Source organism: Mirounga angustirostris, unplaced genomic scaffold, assembly GCF_029215605.1.
Source record: "Mirounga angustirostris isolate CCGP_5_RB_7025 unplaced genomic scaffold, mMirAng1.0.hap1 SCAF_6, whole genome shotgun sequence".
NCBI classification, from domain to species: domain Eukaryota; kingdom Metazoa; phylum Chordata; class Mammalia; order Carnivora; family Phocidae; genus Mirounga; species Mirounga angustirostris.
In genome coordinates this window covers 71,152,289-71,171,681 of record NW_026991714.1, presented here as the reverse complement: position 1 = coordinate 71,171,681, position 19,393 = coordinate 71,152,289, and positions in this window count along the sequence as shown.

The following is a 19,393-nucleotide window of genomic DNA, read 5'->3' as shown; positions in this document are numbered from 1 at the left end:
CACATTGGGCTCCCTGCTCAGCGGGGAGTCTGATTCTCCCTCTGCCTCTCACTTGTTCTCTCTCTCTCTCTCAAATAAATAAAATCTTTAAAAATATATTTTGGCTCATAAAAATCTCTGCCTTTAGTATCCGTACATTTTCTTTTGTAAATTGAAAGAACTTTTATTCATGGAGTTTTAAGCAATGTCAAAACCTATCTAAACTTCCCAAACCTCCAAAAATATAAACTTTGCTATTGGGTGATTAATATATTTTTTACTGAAATGAAATACATTCAGAAATATAGCAGGTTCTTTTAAAGTACTTTCATAGGATGGAATCAAAGTAACTCCAAAATCTGTCTTTATAATTTCACTATTCATCACTGTAGAAATATGGTAGAATCAGTATCATGTGGCAGCAAGGGGCAAAGCAGGCCAGGAGCACAGGCAGGAGCTGAGACCTTCAGCACTTGTGTGATTGACAGCATCCAGCAAAACAGTTAATCATCCTGACAAGACGCTATTTCATGAAAATGAGTTGTTAGATTGAGAGCTGTCAGGATCAATACTGTGAATTTTAAACATATAGTCAACCTAATTCTGTGTGCAATTTGTTTAAAATTATTTCCTTTATTTTTATATATTTGGTGTCCTTCATTTAACAATATTACTGGGTGATAATAAACGGTTCTGAGTCGGCATATGTTTGTGCTGCTAACAGACAAGACTATGACTGCACTCCAATTAGCTACTTAATCTCTCTAAGACAATCAATATAATTATAATGTATTCATTCGGTGTTATCAAAATCAGCATTATTATGAAATTCAAGACACATTTATCTGTGTGTCCAATGTCTAGAAAACAGGATATGCTCAATAAATCTTTGTAGATATCATGGATGACAAACCTCAAAATAGTTATTAGCATCTTTAACCAAATACTCCCACAGTAATTTATTCTGACCTGTTATTTAAGGCCTTGGAATATGATAATTAATATTTGCCTTTGCTTCCTGAGTATCTGGCAAGATCCCCTGTCAATGGCTTTCCTTTGCACAGCATCCTATGTGCTCTAAAACACACAATCATGCTTAGATACAAGTGCTCTGCATCTAGCAGTGTTTAAGCATCTTGCCCAGAAACGTATCTTTCCACTGCTGTTAATATTGATTCAGGGTGGGGCGCCTGGGTGGCTCAGTTGTTAAGCATCTGCCTTCGGCTCAGGTCGTGATCCCAGGGTCCTGGGATCGAGCCCCGCATCGGGCTTCCTGCTCCGCGGGAAGCCTGCTTCTCCCTCTCTCACTTCCTCTGCTTGTGTTCCCTCTCTCACTGTGTCTCTCTCTGTCAAATAAATAAGTAAATAAATCTTAAAAAAAAAAAATTGATTCAGGGTCTTTGACAGACTAACGCACTCAACCAACATAATCAGGTTTGTAATCTATACTCTTGATTGTGTCATTAAGACCTGTCACTAAAGTTTTTCAAACTTACAGTTTTCTAATTAAAGAGATTCAGAGAGTACCCTTGTAGAATTAAAAAGAAAGGACTTGAAACTTCTCAAATGAGGTATTAGGCGACAGAAGTAATTCAAAGGCAGTAGATATCGCTAAAAATCTTCCATAATGATTCCCAGGCTCTATTTCTATAGGCAGTTTCATGAAGTGGCAAGACAAATTTTCAACAGTTGTCTGTACGTTATCTGTCTAGTTTATTATATATAAAAAAGAAAGACACCCCCTCCCCCGCAAGCATAATTTATATTACTAGACATGTTTTCATGTCTATCCATTTGATCATGATTTGTTTTCACTTTGGTTGAGTCGAAGTTTGAGCTAGATAGCAACTTTTTTAAGTTAAAAATTGTAGCACGAAGCAATCAAAGATAGAACGGACTAATTTTAAAGATGATATTGATTTATAGGTACATGGTATATAGGTGTATTAGCCTTCTAGAGCTGCAGTAACAAAGCAGACAAATTGGGTGGATGAGAACCCAACTGAATGCCCTACATTTCTGGGGTCTAGAAGTCCAAGATCAGGTGTTTGTCAGGGTTCGCCCCTTCTGAGATCTGGAGTGGATTAGCTTCTGGCGGTATGCTAACAACCTTTGGTGTTCCTTGTCTTGTAGATGATGAATCACATGGATCTCTGCCTTTACCTTCACATGGCATTCCCCTGTGTAAGGGTCTGTGCCCAGATTTCCCTTTTTATGAGAACACCAGGGTGGCGCCCGGGTGGCTCAGTCGTTAAGCGTCTGCCTTCGGCTCAGGTCATGATCCCAGGGTCCTGGGATGGAGCCCCGCATCCAGCTCCCTGCTCAGCAGGAAGCCTGCTTCTCCCTCTCCCTCTCCCCCTGCTTGTGTTCCCTTTCTCGCTGTGTCTCCCTCTGTCAAATAAATACATAAAATCTTTTAAAAAAAAGAGAGAGAATACCAGAATGACCTCATCTTCTGCGACAACCCTATTTCTAAATAAGGTCACATTCTGAGGTGCCGGGGATTAGGGTTTCAACCTACGAATTTTGGAGGGATACAATTCAGACATTAACATATGAAACTCTGGACATATCTGAATGTGGTCTGCTTTATATTTTTAAGTCCAATTTATTAAGAGAAAGAAGAAAGCAACTGAAAAATCTGGCTTTGATGTATGACTTGAATTCAGTGCTTTGTCATTCTAACAAAGCTGCCTTCAAGTACTGTGAATGCATTTTTTTAAACTGCAGACTTCCATGGATAAAAAAAGCAAATACAATGTTTGATGTTTGGATAATAGATATTTTTCTCTTCTGACACTGAGATAGACAATTTTCTCTTTATGCAGGCAAAACACTCTTCTGAGTGCTTAACACTCATGAGTTAATAGCATTTTTTGAGGCTGGAGGAGAGAGAAAATATTGATACTGGTCCCGACAAGCAGCTCACTGGAGTGTGTCCGCTATTTTTATATCTATTCAACTACAATTTACTCACAAATCCAAGTAAGAGATGCAGTGACAGATCTTACCTCCAATAGATGCATTTGGGTTTTATCATTCTATTTTTAAGATCACATCTACTGAGACTGATCTTTCAAATTCTCCTGTGGTTCTCCAGTGACAATAACACATGTTCTCCCCACATGACTCCTGGCTCCTCGGTACAAGGTTCATGCAACACCTGCGCAGTTCTTTAAAACCACAGACCCTAAAATGGTGCTGCAAGTACCGTAAGCATTAGTAAAAGATAAAGGGATTTGAGTTTTCCTTCACTGATGTACTATGTTAATGTTTCTTGGGGATGTTTTTACATGACTGATAAGTGTGAATGAATCAACTCTAAAACTGCCAAAAAATATTACTGAGCATCTCAACCCATGTCTTCCTTTTTCTTAAGATTTTATTTATTTGAGACAAAGAGAGAGTGAGCATGAGGAGGAGCAGAGGGAGAGGGAGAAATAGGCTTCCCGCTGAGCAGGAAGCCCAAAGTGGGACTCGATCCCAGGACCCTGGGATCATGACCTGAGCCGAAGGCAGATGATTAACCAACTGAGCCACCCAGGCCCCCTGTGTATTCCTTTTAAAGCAGGTTCCTCAATATAATTACCTGAAAATTAAAAAGAAGTTAACTGGTGTCTTCCTTCTGGCTTCAACAGAAGCCTGAGCAGGTGAAGTCACCTGTATTAAAATGAGCATGTCTCATGACTTTTCAACTCTTTCAATCTAATTCCCCTTGTTCCATTATGTGTGTGTGATGTAGAACAACACATATTCATTTATTTTAGTTTCATCTATTCTTGTGACAAAGAGTGTGTGGCTCCATGTTTCGATGTTTGATTGTCAGCATCTTTTCAACCTAACCTTCTTCTTTACCTTCTGCCCCAGATTTGGGAAAGCTGGTTAGAAGCTCCCTGGTTTGGCACAGGCAGAGGTTCAGACCACATGGCAAGGAAACCATCCTGGGGTGACAACCACGGTACACAAACAGAAACACAACAACAAAGCAAAATCCCAGCCAGCCTTCCCTGGTTCTTTCAAGCTAATCAAAGCCAGACTGAAAGTCCCACTAGTCTCCCGTGTGTGTGTGTGTGTGTGTGTGTGTGACCATTAGGAACAACATCAGATCCAAATATTGGCTAGGGATCCATCTTGATTCTGCGGCTATAACAACTTTGTATGGCTCTGTTCTCTATATCATCAGACATCTACGGAAGAATAACTATGCATTTTTGTCTTTGTTTTAAGTCACGATACCCAAAAAAACAAGTGATCCACATAGGGCCTTGAATAAGTAGAACAAAATGTAGGGAAGAGGGATCGTTTTCTCCATGATGAGTGAGATAATTGTATGTTTCCTTTGATTTATTTTTTAGCTTTGTGGGGGCCTGAATCTCATCCAAATTTCCTCTGTAGTTAATCTCTAGAAAATTAATCATTTTAAGCTAGCCAAATATATTTAACTCAATTCCAAGCAAAGAAGAAGTAAACATCATGTTTCTTTGCACACATAATTTTACATTAGGAATAGTGTGCTGGAGCTGCGGGCTCTTACAGTTTCCAAGAATTTGTTCACAATTATTCCCAAAGACACATTCAGTGATGTCATGTCGGTAGCGGCTAATTTTCAGCCACAGTGGAGCATTTACAACAGGAAAATTCTACAAATTAGGACTTTTTTTGAGAGCACTATCAGATTTTTTTCATTAAGTTATGTTAATCACCATATATTACATCATTAGTTTTAGATGTAGTGTTCCATGATTCATTGTTTGCATATAACACCCAGTGCTCCATGTAGAACGTGCCCTCTTTAATACCCATCACCAGGCTAACCCATCCCCCCATGCCCCTCCCCTCTAGAACCCTCAGTTAGTTTCTCAGAGTCCATAGTCTCTCATGGTTCGTCTCCCCCCTGATTTCCCCCCCTTCATTCTTCCCTTCCACTATCTTCTTCTTCTTTTTTTTTTTTTCATATAATGTATTATTTGTTTCAGAGGTACAGGTCTGTGATTCAACAGTCTTGCACAATTCACAGGGCTCACCATAGCACATACCCTCCTTAATGTCTATCACCCAGCCACCCCATCCCTCCCACCCCCCACCACTCCAACAACCCTCAGTTTGTTTCCTGAGATTAAGAATTCCTCATATCAGTGAGGTCATATGATACATGTCTTTCTCTGATTAACTTATTTCACTCAGCATAACACCCTCCAGTTCCATCCACGTCGTTGCAAATGGCAAGATCTCATTCCTTTTGATGGCTGCATAATATTCCATTGTGTATATATATATATATATATATATATATATATATATATATATACCACCTCTTCTTGATCCATTCATCTGTCGATGGGCATCTTGACTCTTTCCACAGTTTGGCTATTGTGGACATTGCTGCTATTAACATCGGTGTGCACATACCCCTTCAGATCCCTACATTTGTATCTTTGGGGTAAATACCCAGTAGTGCAATTGCTGGGTCGTATGGTAGCTCTATTTTCAACTTTTTGAGGAACCTCCATACTGTTTTCCAGAGTGGCTGCACCAGCATGCATTCCCACCAACAGTATAGGAGGGTTCCCCTTTCTCTGCATCCCCGCCAACATCTGTCATTTCCTGACTTGTTAATTTTAGCCATTCTGACTGGTGTGAGATGGTATCTCATTGAGGTTTTGATTTGGATTTCCCTGATACCGAGCGATGCTGAGCACTTTTTCATGTGTCTGTTGGTCCTTTGGATGTCTTCTTTGGAAAAATGTCTGTTCATGTCTTCTGCCCATTTCTTGATTGGATTCTTTGTTCTTTGGGTGTTGAGTTTGATAAGTTCTTTATAGATTTTGGATACTAGCCCTTTATCTGATATGTCATTTGCAAATATCTTCTCCCATTCTGTCGGTTGTCTTTTGGTTTTGTTGACTGTTTCTTTTGCTGTGCAAAAGCTTTTTATCTTGATGAAGTCCCAATAGTTCATTTTTGCCCTTGCTTCCCTTGTCTTTGGCGATGTGTCTAGGAAGAAGTTGCTGCGGCTGAGGTCGAAGAGGTTGCTGCCTGTGTTCTCCTTTAGGATTTTGATGGACTCCTGTCTCACAGTGAGGTCTTTCAACCATTTGGAGTCTATTTTTCTGGGTGGTGTAAGGAAATGGTCCAGTTTCATTCTTCTGCATGTGGCTGTCCAATTTTCCCAACACCATTTGTTGAAGTGACTGTCTTTTTTCCACTGGACATTCTTTCCTGCTTTGTCAAAGATTAGTTGACTGTAGAGTTGAGGGTCCATTTCTGGGCTCTCTATTCTGTTCCATTGATCTATGTGTCTGTTTTTGTGCCAGTACCATACTGTCTTGATGATGACAGTTTTGTAATACAGCTTGAAGTCCGGAATTGTGATGCCACCAGCTTTGCTTTTCTTTTTCAACCTTCCTCTGGCTATTCAGGGTCTTTTCTGGTTCCATACAAATTTTAGGATGATTTGTTCCATTTCTTTGAAAAAAGTGGATGGTATTTTTATGGGGATTGCATTGAATGTGTAGATTGCTCTAGGTAGCATTGACATCTTCACAATATTTGTTCTTCCAATCCATGAGCATGGAACGTTTTTCCATTTCTTTGTGTCTTCCCCAATTTCTTTCATGAGTATTTTATAGTTTTCTGAGTACAGATCCTTTGCCTCTTTGGTTAGATTTATTCCTAGGTCTTATAGTTTTGGGTGCAATTGTAAATGGGATCAACTCCTTAATTTCTCTTTCTTCTGAATGCCACTGATTTCTGTGCATTGATTTTATATCCTGCCACTTGACTGAATTCCTGTATGAGTTCTAGCAGTTTTGGGGTGGAGTCTTTTGGGTTTTCCACATAAAGTATCATATCATCTGAAAAGAGGGAGAGTTTGACTTCTTCTTTGCCGATTTGGATGCCTTTGATTTCTTTTTGTTGTCTGATTGCTGTGGCTAGGACTTCTAATACTATGTTGAACAGCAGTGGTGATAATGGACATCCCTGCCGCATTCCTGACCTTAGGGGGAAAGCTCTCAGTTTTTCCCCATTGAGAATGATATTCGCTGTGGGTTTTTCATAGATGGCTTTTATGATATTGAGGTATGTACCCTCTATCCCTATATTCTGAAGAGTTTTGATCAAGAAAGGATGCTGTACTTTGTCAAATGCTTTTTCTGCATCAATTGAGAGGATCATGGATCTTGTTCTTTCTTTTATTAATGTATTTGATCACATTGATTTGCAGATGTTGAACCAAACTTGCAGCCAGATTTTATAAAGGAAAAGAAGGTAAATGATTTGGTGTTGGTCTCGATAGCAATGTGTTTGTCCCAGCTGGTAGCTGCAAAGGTTTAGCTGTTTTTAATCTACTAAATTAAAATTCTCTCACAAATCCAGGTAAGGTAAGAGATCCACTGACAAATTATCTTTCAATAGATGCATTTGGTTTTTATCCTCATAATGCTAACATTAAACCCCTCTGGTGTACAAGTAGGAAAAAAAAAAAGAATAGGTGGGGGACAAATTAGAATCAAATGTTATCTTCCTTACTACATCAAACCAGCTATTTGAGGTTATTCCTTTTTTAAACATGTATCCTCTCTATACAAAGATGGGCAATGTGAGAGCTATACAGTCCTTACTTATGGCTGTATGTTGAAATAGCCCACAGAGCTATTTACCAATGTGTGGGTCACATGTTAGAAAAACATAAGTCATAATCTCTGGGAACAGGACCCCAAGAGATTCTACATCAGAAACTTATTCTGAAATCAACAGTTTCCCCCGCCCCCCTACTGGCAATATGACTGACCTTCGTTTCTTACAGCTCAACCTTCTGGATATCTCTCAGTAAGAAGGTCCTCCTCTGTACAAAAGGACAGACACACCTGTGATTGTGACTGACGTCACTGAAATCTACAGAATCATTTCTGGTTTGTCACTGAGTAACAGATGTTGCATCCAGATTGCCAGATCATTCTCCCATCTGTGTAAATGAGAAACTGCTAACCCAAAGCATTCTTTTGTAAGATATGACATCACTTGATTAATCTTATGTATATTAATTAATAGAGCAAGTGACAGCAGTTCATAAAGTGTTTTAAAGATAGCTATATAAGAGACCCTTAAAATGATCAGCATCTTGAGAGAAAGCAATGTTTCCAACTGGAAGGAAAACTAACAGAAAAATTATTGGAGACACTGCATATTAAGAAGTAAATAAATACTTTTGATTAAAGACCTATGTTATTGCAATTTTATGTTAGAACTTTATCAAGTAAGAATATAAAATCAAATTTAATGAATAATAAAATATCTAGAAGATTATGAATAGCAGTTGTGGGTAGCTATTTATACTTTTTAAATGTGTCATAAAGCAGTTTGATGAAGGGAGAATTCATAGAGCACCTGCTGTCTGACTCAAGGACTATGTAATACACATAACATATCTCAATGGTGCACAATAATTCTGCAATTATCTGATAGTAGGAAACAGTCGTAGAGGGGTTAATGCAGCTGCTCATGTTGACCCAGCCAGGAAAAGACAACTAGATTTGAATTTAAATCTATCAATTGCAAAATGCATGGCATTTTTTTTTTCCTGAAGCTTAGTCCTTAATGAAATTAGCACCACAGCCCCTCCTGCTTTCTCCATAATCAGGAGCAGCTCCACTCGATGGCCTCATTAATCCCAACTTCCTGCAGAACAATCACTCATTTATTTGGTCACCAAATATTTTCTGAGCAACTTCTGTAACAGATGCTGCAGATTCAAAGGTGAATCAAACAAAATAGTTGCTCTTTTCATTGAAGTAGGAAACCAGTATTTTCGAGTAGTAATTTAAGGCAAAATTCGAAAAAGAGTTTAAATCTTAAAAGATTAAACCCATGAACGTTTGCTGAGGAAGCTCCATCTTTCTATCTGTCCCTCCTTCCCTGTGGCCACTGGGCAGTTCTGGGGCGGGAAGAACAGGGCTGGATGCTGTTACATCTGATGGGTTGATGCCAGGATGGGAGGAGGGATCTGCCTGGAGAATCCTGCACATCAGGGGTCTCCAGCTCTGCCAGCAGGTGAAGCATCCTTGATAAAAACGTCCTCCATGACACCCACTACCACAGGTGTCCCCTGAAGTGGAATTCCAGTTCATACTCTTCCTGTCACCACTCAACTTGTCTTCTCATGATTAATCTCTTGAGGCTTCAGGAAAATGGAACTAACCACCAGTTTGGAAACTTGACATTTCTTGATGGTCTCTCAGGACATTAATTTATCAGTTCCTAAAACCCTCCTTTCTCAGCCACAAACCAAATATATCCCTATCAAAGTAGATTTTCAAAAACTGAAAACACGATTCCCACTTAATACATAGAAAGTACCAATGTCATATATTTATAGCATCATGAATGAGAAGAACAGTAAGATGATAAAGATGTGTCTGAGAACATTTGAGGAACTCAGTATTTAAAGGCATGTAAAATCTATGTTAGAATAAGACTTCCAGATTAAATATGGAACTAGATAATGTGCTATGGGACACCAAAACTGTAGCCTTTGGGGTCAACTGTTTTACCAGACAGAAATCTACAAGGTAACATTTAACTCCGTAATTTCTAGGGCATAATCAATTAGAAGAAAGCAGAGTGAAAGCAGATAAATTACCCCCAAAGAGCTAAATAACAGTTAGGTAGGCCTATTAAAATACGCCCCAAGGTGACAATGAAAAAACATGTTGTACTTTTCTTTCTGTCTTATTTCCAAAATTTGGACAATTTTCCTTAACACTTCACATCTAATTAGTGTCTATCCCCACTGTGTTCAGGAATACACCCCAGTATTATGAACTGTCATCTTTAAAAAACAGTGTGGTTAAAATTCTCCAGACCACATGTTGTGTAGCAGGTACACTGAGGACTAAGAGGCTAAATGGAATGCGATCAGACGTTGGGAATTACAACATCATGTTCTGATTTGCAACATTATGCCTTCCTAGAACGTTAGATGAATTGAAAACAACTGAGTTCCTCTACACGTTATGGATGTAAAAGTATACACTAAACATAGCTCCATCACATTTCCATCGATTTCTCCTTATCACCTATCCTTCCTGAGGCTTCCAAGATGCCTGATGGATGGATTTATTTCATATCCAGAGATATGTCAGGAAATAAATTTTGAACTTTAAAACTCAAAATATGAAACTATGAATGCCCTCTACACTCTAATTTTCGAACACAGTCGTATTCCTATATCATATAAATGAAATTTTGCACACTTTGCTTTCATATGATTGCCATTATATTTGCTGAGAAACAACACATTATTCAAATTTTGCTGCTTGCAGGATCCCATTAAACAGTTTTAATGTTCTTAATCTGTCATTGCTGTCGCTCAAGGGATTCTTCCAAAAAACATTTTTGAAAGTATTTCCGTCCTTAATTTTGGAGAAGCTCCTGATTTCCTCTACTTAAAAATTGGAGAAAATATGCAAATTCCAGCAGCATTTGCATATCTCCTCTTTCCTGCACTTTCCCGACCCATGAGCAAGTCCTCATGTCCTCAAATGCTACAGGCAGGTCTGCGGAGGAAGCAGTCCTCTCTTCCTTCCTGCGTTTGCCTGGAGAGAGGAAATGGCCAAGAAAGCTGAGCCTGGCAACCCCAGAGAGTTAGAGTTTAATGCTTTCTCTTACTTAAGCTGCAGGTTTGAATCTCTAACTTTATAGTAGAAATTCCGCTTAAATTTCTCACTGTCATGCTGCAGTCACTTACCCAACACAAGGTACATCAACTTTTCTCCACCGTATCTTCCTTTACTGAAACTGCGGTTTCCTTCAACAGAACATCAGCTTCTATTCCCCAAGTACTCATCAGCAGAGAGTCTAAATTAATTCTTTGTTTAAAGACATTGTTGACATCGTCCTCCCTAGCTTTCATAAACCGGTCATTCTAAAGTCACAGCTATTTTTTTTAATAAAAATTGACGTTTTGTGGGAGCCTGGGTGGCTTAATCGGTTAAGCGTCTGCCTTTGGCTCAGGTCGTGATCCCAGGGTCCTGGGATCAAGTCCCGCATCAGGCTCCCTGCTCAGCAGAGAGCCTGCTTCTCCCTCTCCCTCGCCACTCCCCCTGTTTGTGCTCTCTCTCTCTGTATCTGTCTCAAACGAATAAATAAAATCTTAAAAAAAAATTGACTTTTTGTTTTCTGTCCTGTCATTTCCATGAGCTCCTTAATATTCTTGTCACCTGACCCCAAACTCTCAGATGTTTTCCTCTGGGTGGTTCAGAATCTGTATCATATTTTAAGTTAGGTCAACAGAGGAAGAATGCTTGTGAAAATATATACCTTTGTCTGCAGTGAAGCCAGACGGAAAGACAGAACTAGAAACAAGGATAGTAATGTATCCCAGGGCACGTTAGATGCAAATAGAAATCCCAAATATGTTGTCCCATTAAGAGAAACAATTTTGGGGGAATACTTTTATGATTAACTTAATTCTGAAGTTGTCATTTTTTGCTCTTGCTTAAAGTATGTGCACAGTTGTGTCTGCTGCATTTCACCCCATTTTGGCACACACCACTAGTGAACATCAGCCATTTTTTACCATTCTGTGCTTTCATCATTATGAGCATCTCTCCTGACCCTGTAATAAAATGTTACTCAAGTACATCTTTCAGGGAGACTATTCCTCCAACATCAAAGCCCTGCGGCAGATCTGAAGATAATACATTCATAGTTTATGTTTCTAGTCGCTCCGCCTTCCAAAGATATGTTTCCAGTGTTAAAACAAAACAAAACAAAAACCTTTATTTATTTATTTGTTTGAATTGAAGTGTTGCTGACACACATCCCATTTGTGTCAGGCGTATGACACAGTGATTTGCTGAGCCTGTAGGTTATGCTCAGCCCAAGTGTAGCTACCATCTGTCAGATGTGGTTCTAGTCTTACATATGTGCTAAAACTAGATGGATTTTGAGAAAACCAGAGTCCTCAATGAAATTGTTTCTCTTAATGGGACAACATATTAGGGATTTCTATTTGCCTCTAACGTGCCCTGGGATACATTACTTTGAATGAACTGTCACAACTGAACTTAAAATTAGAAAGCATGACACAAGATCCTGATATCCTGATATCCAGGATCAGACGGTCTTTCCCTAGTAAGAGGTGCCTAGTCTGAGCCTGGGACATCAGCCCCAAGGGCCGCAGTGGCCTTGCCTCACCGTGCACAGCAGGGGACACCTCCACGGTCAGAAACTTCTATGTCAGTACACTCCCCAGTTTTATTTGAGGACTTAGTGGTGGAAGTACTGTACTTAAAAAGTAAAGATTAATTATATATGCACAGATTTAACTAATTCATCCCCACCTTCACCCAGGTACAGAAAGACTCACCTTTTTATCAGCAAGAATCCTCGCATTATGATTAGAACACTTTTCTCTTCTTTCCTGCCTTCTTTCCTCCTTTCCTCCCTTCTTTTAATGTGCATACTGTTTCCCTTCTATTCATTTTGATATATTTCCTTCAAAAACAAGTTCCCAGTGAACATTAACCAAGGGTTTTGGAAGTCATTAATAGATAGCTTTAATCACTGCCACCCACAGTTACTCAACTAGAAACATGAGGCATCATTTTCTTCTCCTTTTTTTTAAAAAGATTTTATTTATTTATTTGAGAGAGAGAGAGAGCGCATGCAGGAGGGAGAGAGAGAGTGAATCTGAAGCAGATTCTGCGGTGAGTGCAGAGCCCAACACGGGGCTCAGTCCCAGGACAGCGAGATCATGACCTGAGCCAAAATTAAGAGTTGGACGCTTAACTAACTAAGCCACCCAGGTGCCCCTCATTTCCTTCTTCCTAATAAAAGTGGGAATACTGATATTTACATCAATATCATCATCAGCATCACCATCATCAATATCATTTCTTGAACATCTACCAAGTAATTATTTCAAGAGTACTGTGTGTCCTAATATTTTGGTACAAATTATCAAGTTGATTAAATTTTTCTTTTTTTTTTTTAAAGATTTTACTTATTTATTTGAGAGAGAGACAGGGAGCATGAGTGGGGGGGGGAGCAGGCAGAGGGAGAGGGAGAAGCAGACTCCCCTCTGAACAGGGTACCGGACACAGGGCTCAATCCCAGGATCCTGAGATCATGAACTGAGCTGAAGGCAGATGCTTAACTGACTGAACCACCCAGTCGCCCCAAGTTGATTTTTTCAAAAGCATACATTAAACATCTTCAGGCAGCACCTAAAAAATTATTTAGTAAGATGCCTCCAAATGAACTGAAAATTTTCTATTGTAATTCTATACATCTTCAAGCACTCTATGCAAATTGGTATTCAACAACATTTCTGGATAGCAGTCATTAAATAATATTCTATTTTCCAAAAAGTCATTTTCATCTATCTCTCTCAATTTTCAGAATTAGTCTCCCTTTCAAATACTGAAGTAAAGATACTTAATGCTTCCCTACCATACATCTTAAATTTTTTTCAACCCTATCTTTAATAAATTAGGATGTTTTGTTTTATGTGTTGCCCAGGAAGAGCAAACACATACCTAGTGCCAATTATGGCCCAGTTACTATTGCATACACTTCACAGATAATAACTTATTAAGTCCTTCCAATTCTGTGAGTTAGGTACTAACATTAGCCTCATCATACAGAACAGGAAACCGAGGCATGGGAAGGTTGACCAGCCACCCAAGATTATACAACCAGGTAGTGCCAGATCTAGGATTCAAACCCAGCAGTCAAACTGCACAGCTTACTTTTCTTTTCTTTTTTTTTTTAAGATTTTATTTATTTATTTGAGAGAGAAATAACATGAGTGGGGGGGAGGGGCAGAGGGAGAGGGACAAGCAGACTCCCCGCTGAGCAGGGAGCCCGATGCCAGACTCCATCCCAGGACCTGGAGATCACAACCTGAGCCAAAGGCAGATGCTTAACCGACTGAGCCACCCAGATGCCCGTGCAGTTTACTTTCTTAACCAAGCTGCTAAACATGCTTGAAGTACAAAGAGATTGTGGAGTGATATAGCTTTCCTACTGTGACCTAATTTAATTCTTCAATGCATGGCCAGTCTGTGAGGTGGGGTAGATTATCTTCTGTGAGCTTCACTTTTTTTTTTTAATAAATGCATATTCATTTTTAATTTTTAGGCTAAATTTTGATGGACTGAATTTTGATGACTCTAAAAATATAATGCAATGAGTCTATTAAAAGTTTCAAGAAGAAAGCTGCAGAGTGGATAGATTGGATCCTGCTTTATAAAACACGATGCCTCTGTCTTATTCCATCATTAAAGGAGATAGGAATGAAGCACACTAGAACAGGATGAGAAGTGACTGGAGGAGAGACACGCCTGAGCTGCAGTAGAGAATGGCAAGGAGAAGGGAAAAGCCAGCATCTCTATTTCCTACAATCTGGATGGCTGTATTACATGAGGAAATCTCCTTCATGCTGTAGCTCACTACGGGCTCGCTCTCAGGAGGCTTGGGCCCAGACTGAGAATAAAGGGATCCTCAAGAGAAGTAATTCTAGATTTATTCAAAAAAATAAAAATGCAACCATCAAAGTTTTCTAGGAAATATGACAGAGTATTGTTTACAGGGCAGGCTTTCTTGCATCAACTTGATCCACGATTTTATCTCACAGATCAAAATCTAATGTTGCCCCAAATATTACTGAATGGGATAGCAGGTTATTTGAAATGAATTGTCTGATTATTACAACTCATGCTGGCATGTGTCATGCTCCCAACTGATGGAGAAGTCAAAGAAGTTAAGCTACGTGTTTTTACAACTACAGAAAGCTATGTTGTATTTAAGGTACTAAATACAATGTCTATGAAATTGTTGATGTTGTTACATAAAGCTTATTATGAAACTTCTCTTGTGATCACATGTGCCTGCCCAAGTGCCTATATTAGAGCAAAAACCCATTAATTAAAAGGAAGTTGTCTTATTTATTCCTTTTTTTTTTTTTTTTGTATATTTACCTAGGATGTGGCGCAGGGCCTTACACAGAATGGGTGTCTGATAAATACTTGTTCATCAATAAGCAGTGAAAAGTTTAGAAATAGGTAACTTTGTAACTAAAAGTTAAGAAGAATACATATTCATTACTTTGTTTTTGAAAGTAATCTAAATGTAGAATATGATTTACACTAATAAACTTGCAAACATTCTTCATGGGAACCCCTGCTGTTCTAATCAAGAGAGCCTACATTAAGAAAGAAAAAAAAAGGAAAGATCTAGGTACACTGACTCTGGTGTAAACTTTATCCCTGAGGATTTCTTCTGTCATTTAATCTAATTATACCAAGTAGTCTTATGATCATATTAAAAGTTTTCCTAATGAAGAGAGGAAAGTAATCTACATCTTCGAACTATTTTTCAACCCCCCCCACAAAAACAAAAAACACAGGGATGAAAATAGATTAAGCCAAGCTATCACTAAAATATCTGATCAAGATGTTCATTGTTTCCTTTTTTTGTTGTTCATTGTTTTCATTTAACTTCTTTCTAATCATTGAGCACATTTAATATATATATCCTTTAGATTTTCATTTCATTTCTATTTTTCTACATAAAAAAATATTTGATGGGGGCGCCTGGGTGGCTCAGTCGTTAAGCGTTGCCCTCGGCCCAGGTCATGGTCCCAGAGTCCTGGGATCGAGTCCCACATTGGGCTCCCTACTCGGTGGGAAGCCCGCTTCTCCCTCTCCCACTCCCCCTGCTTGTGTTCCCTCTCTCGCTGTCTCTCTCTGTCAAATAAATAAATAAAATCTTAAAAAAAATATTTGATGTATTGAGAAAGTTACCAACCACAGCTTTATTTTGAATCAATGTTGTTTAATTTACATTTTCTGAAGCTATTAGAAACCATCAACAGGTTTTTCAATAAAGCAAGGCTGAAATAAAATATTCTTTAAGACAACAAAGTTCACCACTTATTTTGCATTTATGCATTCATTCATTCATTTTAACGTATTTTCATTTTCACCAAAAGATGTTCCAAAAGGACTTGAAGCATCTCAGAAACAATGCCAAGACCTAGACTCATGTTACGATAACCTCCCTCAAAAGCTAGAGATTAAGAAAGTATTTGTCTGGACCATAGGCAGATAAAACTTTCCATTGTAGGATCTTACATATCCCAAATGGACTTATTTATCGATACTATGCCACAATAGATAAGTGACATAAAAATATATAAATTCAAGATGGAAAAATGGGACAAGGTTTGGAAAGGGTCTCCAAAATTACTTCCATGTCAATATAGCAGGATTGAGAGATAAAACAGACAATTATAGTCAAAATGTGAGTCATGAAACTTCCTGTCAGGGGAAAACAGGAGAATCTCCGGCACCTAAAATCACAGATAAATCAATGCATACACGTAAAAGCCATCATTTTCCAAAAAGAAAGGTAAAAAGAGCTGCGCTCCTTAATATGCCAGGACTTCTACCACTACTTAATTGTTAATGGCTCTCTGAAAAAATACTGAGGATACTTTATAGATAACAATGCTGTCATTCAGAGAGATTAAATCACACAGCTAATAAAAACGTGGAATTTAAATTCAGGTTTATCTGATGAGTTCGCTTTTTCCTCTAAGCTAGTGGGCACCAGGATGTTGAAATTTCACAGATAAGTAAAATCTGGTCTGATATTCTTCCCCAACATGACAAAGAGCAATGTAAGATTGTGATCATTTATTTTTCAAAAAAAAAAAAGGAATTAGAGATAACAAATGAATAAGCTACCATCAAATATCAATATATGTTCTTGAGGTCTCATGTTGACTTTCTGCTTCTCAAAAGACAGAAATTTCTGTGTGTTCCTTCTTGCATTTGTTATTTTTGCTATGTTTTCCCAATACACGCCATTTACACACAAAAATTTGGAAATTCCTCTCTTAACATATATGCACAAGAACTTTGTTTAAAAACAAAACTGATGCATCACTTACTGGTATAAGTCACTGAGTTATTATAATTGATTTAAGCAACCGTTGATTAAGCCATTTATGCACAGAACCAGGTAAGATTGAGATAAGCTGAGTTCTAAAACTAACCACTGATTTTCTTCCAATTATATGTGTCTGTGTGGTGCTAGATATATATAGATATATATACAGATATAGATATAGATATATACACATATATATATGATAGCTCTGAATGTGTAGATACATTAACTGTAAGCCATAATCTCATATATATGTAACAGGTGATGAGGGAGAAAATGAGAAGATGATTAGGAGTCCAAAAAACCCACAAAAAAGGACTGTTCAGAATATAATACAATATAATATAATATAATAAATATAATATAATATAATATAATATAATATAATATAATATAATATAATATAGTGCTTGAACTGCTCATATGGTTTTGTAGCTATTTAAAAATAAAGGTAGCTGTGTTACAAACCCTAAAATAACCATGAACTGTGACATTCCACCTTCCTCCATTTAGTTCCTCTTGTAAACCCACCATCCAGCTCAGGGACTTCACCCAACAGAACTGTAAGTGTTGTTATGTTTCCATATAAGATTCTCACTATAGTGTGGATATCTGTGATTGGTTAGTCAAGTGTGGTTACCAGTCATACCAAAATTATAACAGCATCTGTACTTTGTATACAACAAAGAATCTTTGTAAATAAATCAAGATGATAAATATATATATATACATATACATACATATATGTATATATATACATATATATATATATGGAATTATGGCTTACAGTTACACATCCAAAGTTTTCAAATTTAATTTTCCCAAATAACTTTAAATCATCTGAGACAAAATTGTTAGGCCATTTAATGATAAATGAAATACTGGATTTCTTTACCAACCAGATTTATGTTAAATGTGTCATAGTCAAAGAGGTACAACAGTAAAATATCTGATGCATTTTGTCACTTGAAAACTGAACTATTCATATTTTTGAACTGACCTTCCTCTAAAATTTCCCCTAACAGGAAATCAAAACAAGAGCACAATGATTAATTGTTTTACCTTCTGCATTTAGAAAGATTAAATTCTCTGAGTTTGATTTCCTTACTATTAGAAAAAAGGTTTTCTTTGTAATAATAAATGTGTTCCTCTTCTTATTATATCTTCACATTCAATCCCAAGGTACCCAAAAGAAAAGGAAAGCTCTCATAAACCACGTGGAAAGAGCGTTGCAGATATGGAAATTCTAACCCGGTGCATCTTTGTCGTTAAAATGCAGAAGGTAAAACAAAACCCTGAGATCACGAACCTGAGATCACAAACCTGAGCTCACGACCCTGAGATCTCGACCCTCAGATCACAACCCTGAGTGAAACCAAGAGTCAGAGGCTTAACCCATTGGCCACCCAGGCGCCCCTACTTTTTTAATTTAGCCAAGATGTTTGTCTTGGGCTGGATGCACTTATTGCCTTGGTGGGATTTCCTCATGATTTGAAATGATTGTTTCCTGCCTCCTCAAATCTCTGAATAGTCCGAGTAAGGGATCTGGGTGCAAAATAATCACCTCTTTGGTTATTAATGCTGTCAGTGAGGGGCTAAAGGGAAGAATTTGTTTAGGATTCTTGGGTTATCCTCATTGTTGACTGGTACAGTGGGGATAGAAGAAAATAGCAGATGACAGAGACCCTATGTATCACTTGTATCATTATTGCAGGAGGACAAGTATTATATTAGAGAGCTCTGTACCTCCCCTCAAAATCCCAATATATTCTTATATATTGGCCTATGGTCTGAGTCCTGGCTCATTATATTGCTACATGTAAATCCCTATCCATTTTCTTTTTCTTGTTTAATGGATGTATCATAATCTTTTCTCAGTCTCAATGTCTAAGGCAGTTTCTGGAACATAAGAGAGAGAGAGAGGGAGAAGGAATGACAATGCAGGAGTGCACTGCTCACATATTCTAACCGTTGTGTCACATTCCTATCTTCTATCCATCTATTTTTGGGTTGTGAAAATGATGTGGTGCAATGGACTCTGCTATTTCTCATCCAAGGATATGCTAGTGATACATTTATAATAAGTGAGGAGAGTTCTCTTCTATTCATAAAATCAGTCACCGTGGTAATTTGTCGCCGGGGAAATAAGGAATGTGTGGTGTTCCTGAGAAGGCACCCCGTCTGGGAGTCAGTGCGCGCGGTCAGCACATCCTTGGGCACAAAGGTCTGCGTGCGACAGCTTGGAACACCAGATCCAAGTACTGCTCGTGTTGCCAAGGGTCTAAATATAAACATGTTAATTTTATACAGAACTAGTTATTTAAGATTTTTAAAGACAAATAAAGCCTTTGACCCTGCCACCATTTAAATAGTTTCACTAAATCTGTTCTCAGTAAAAGAAGAAATACACATCTACTGTATACTCACTTCAAGACAAAAAGCAAAACTGGGGCAC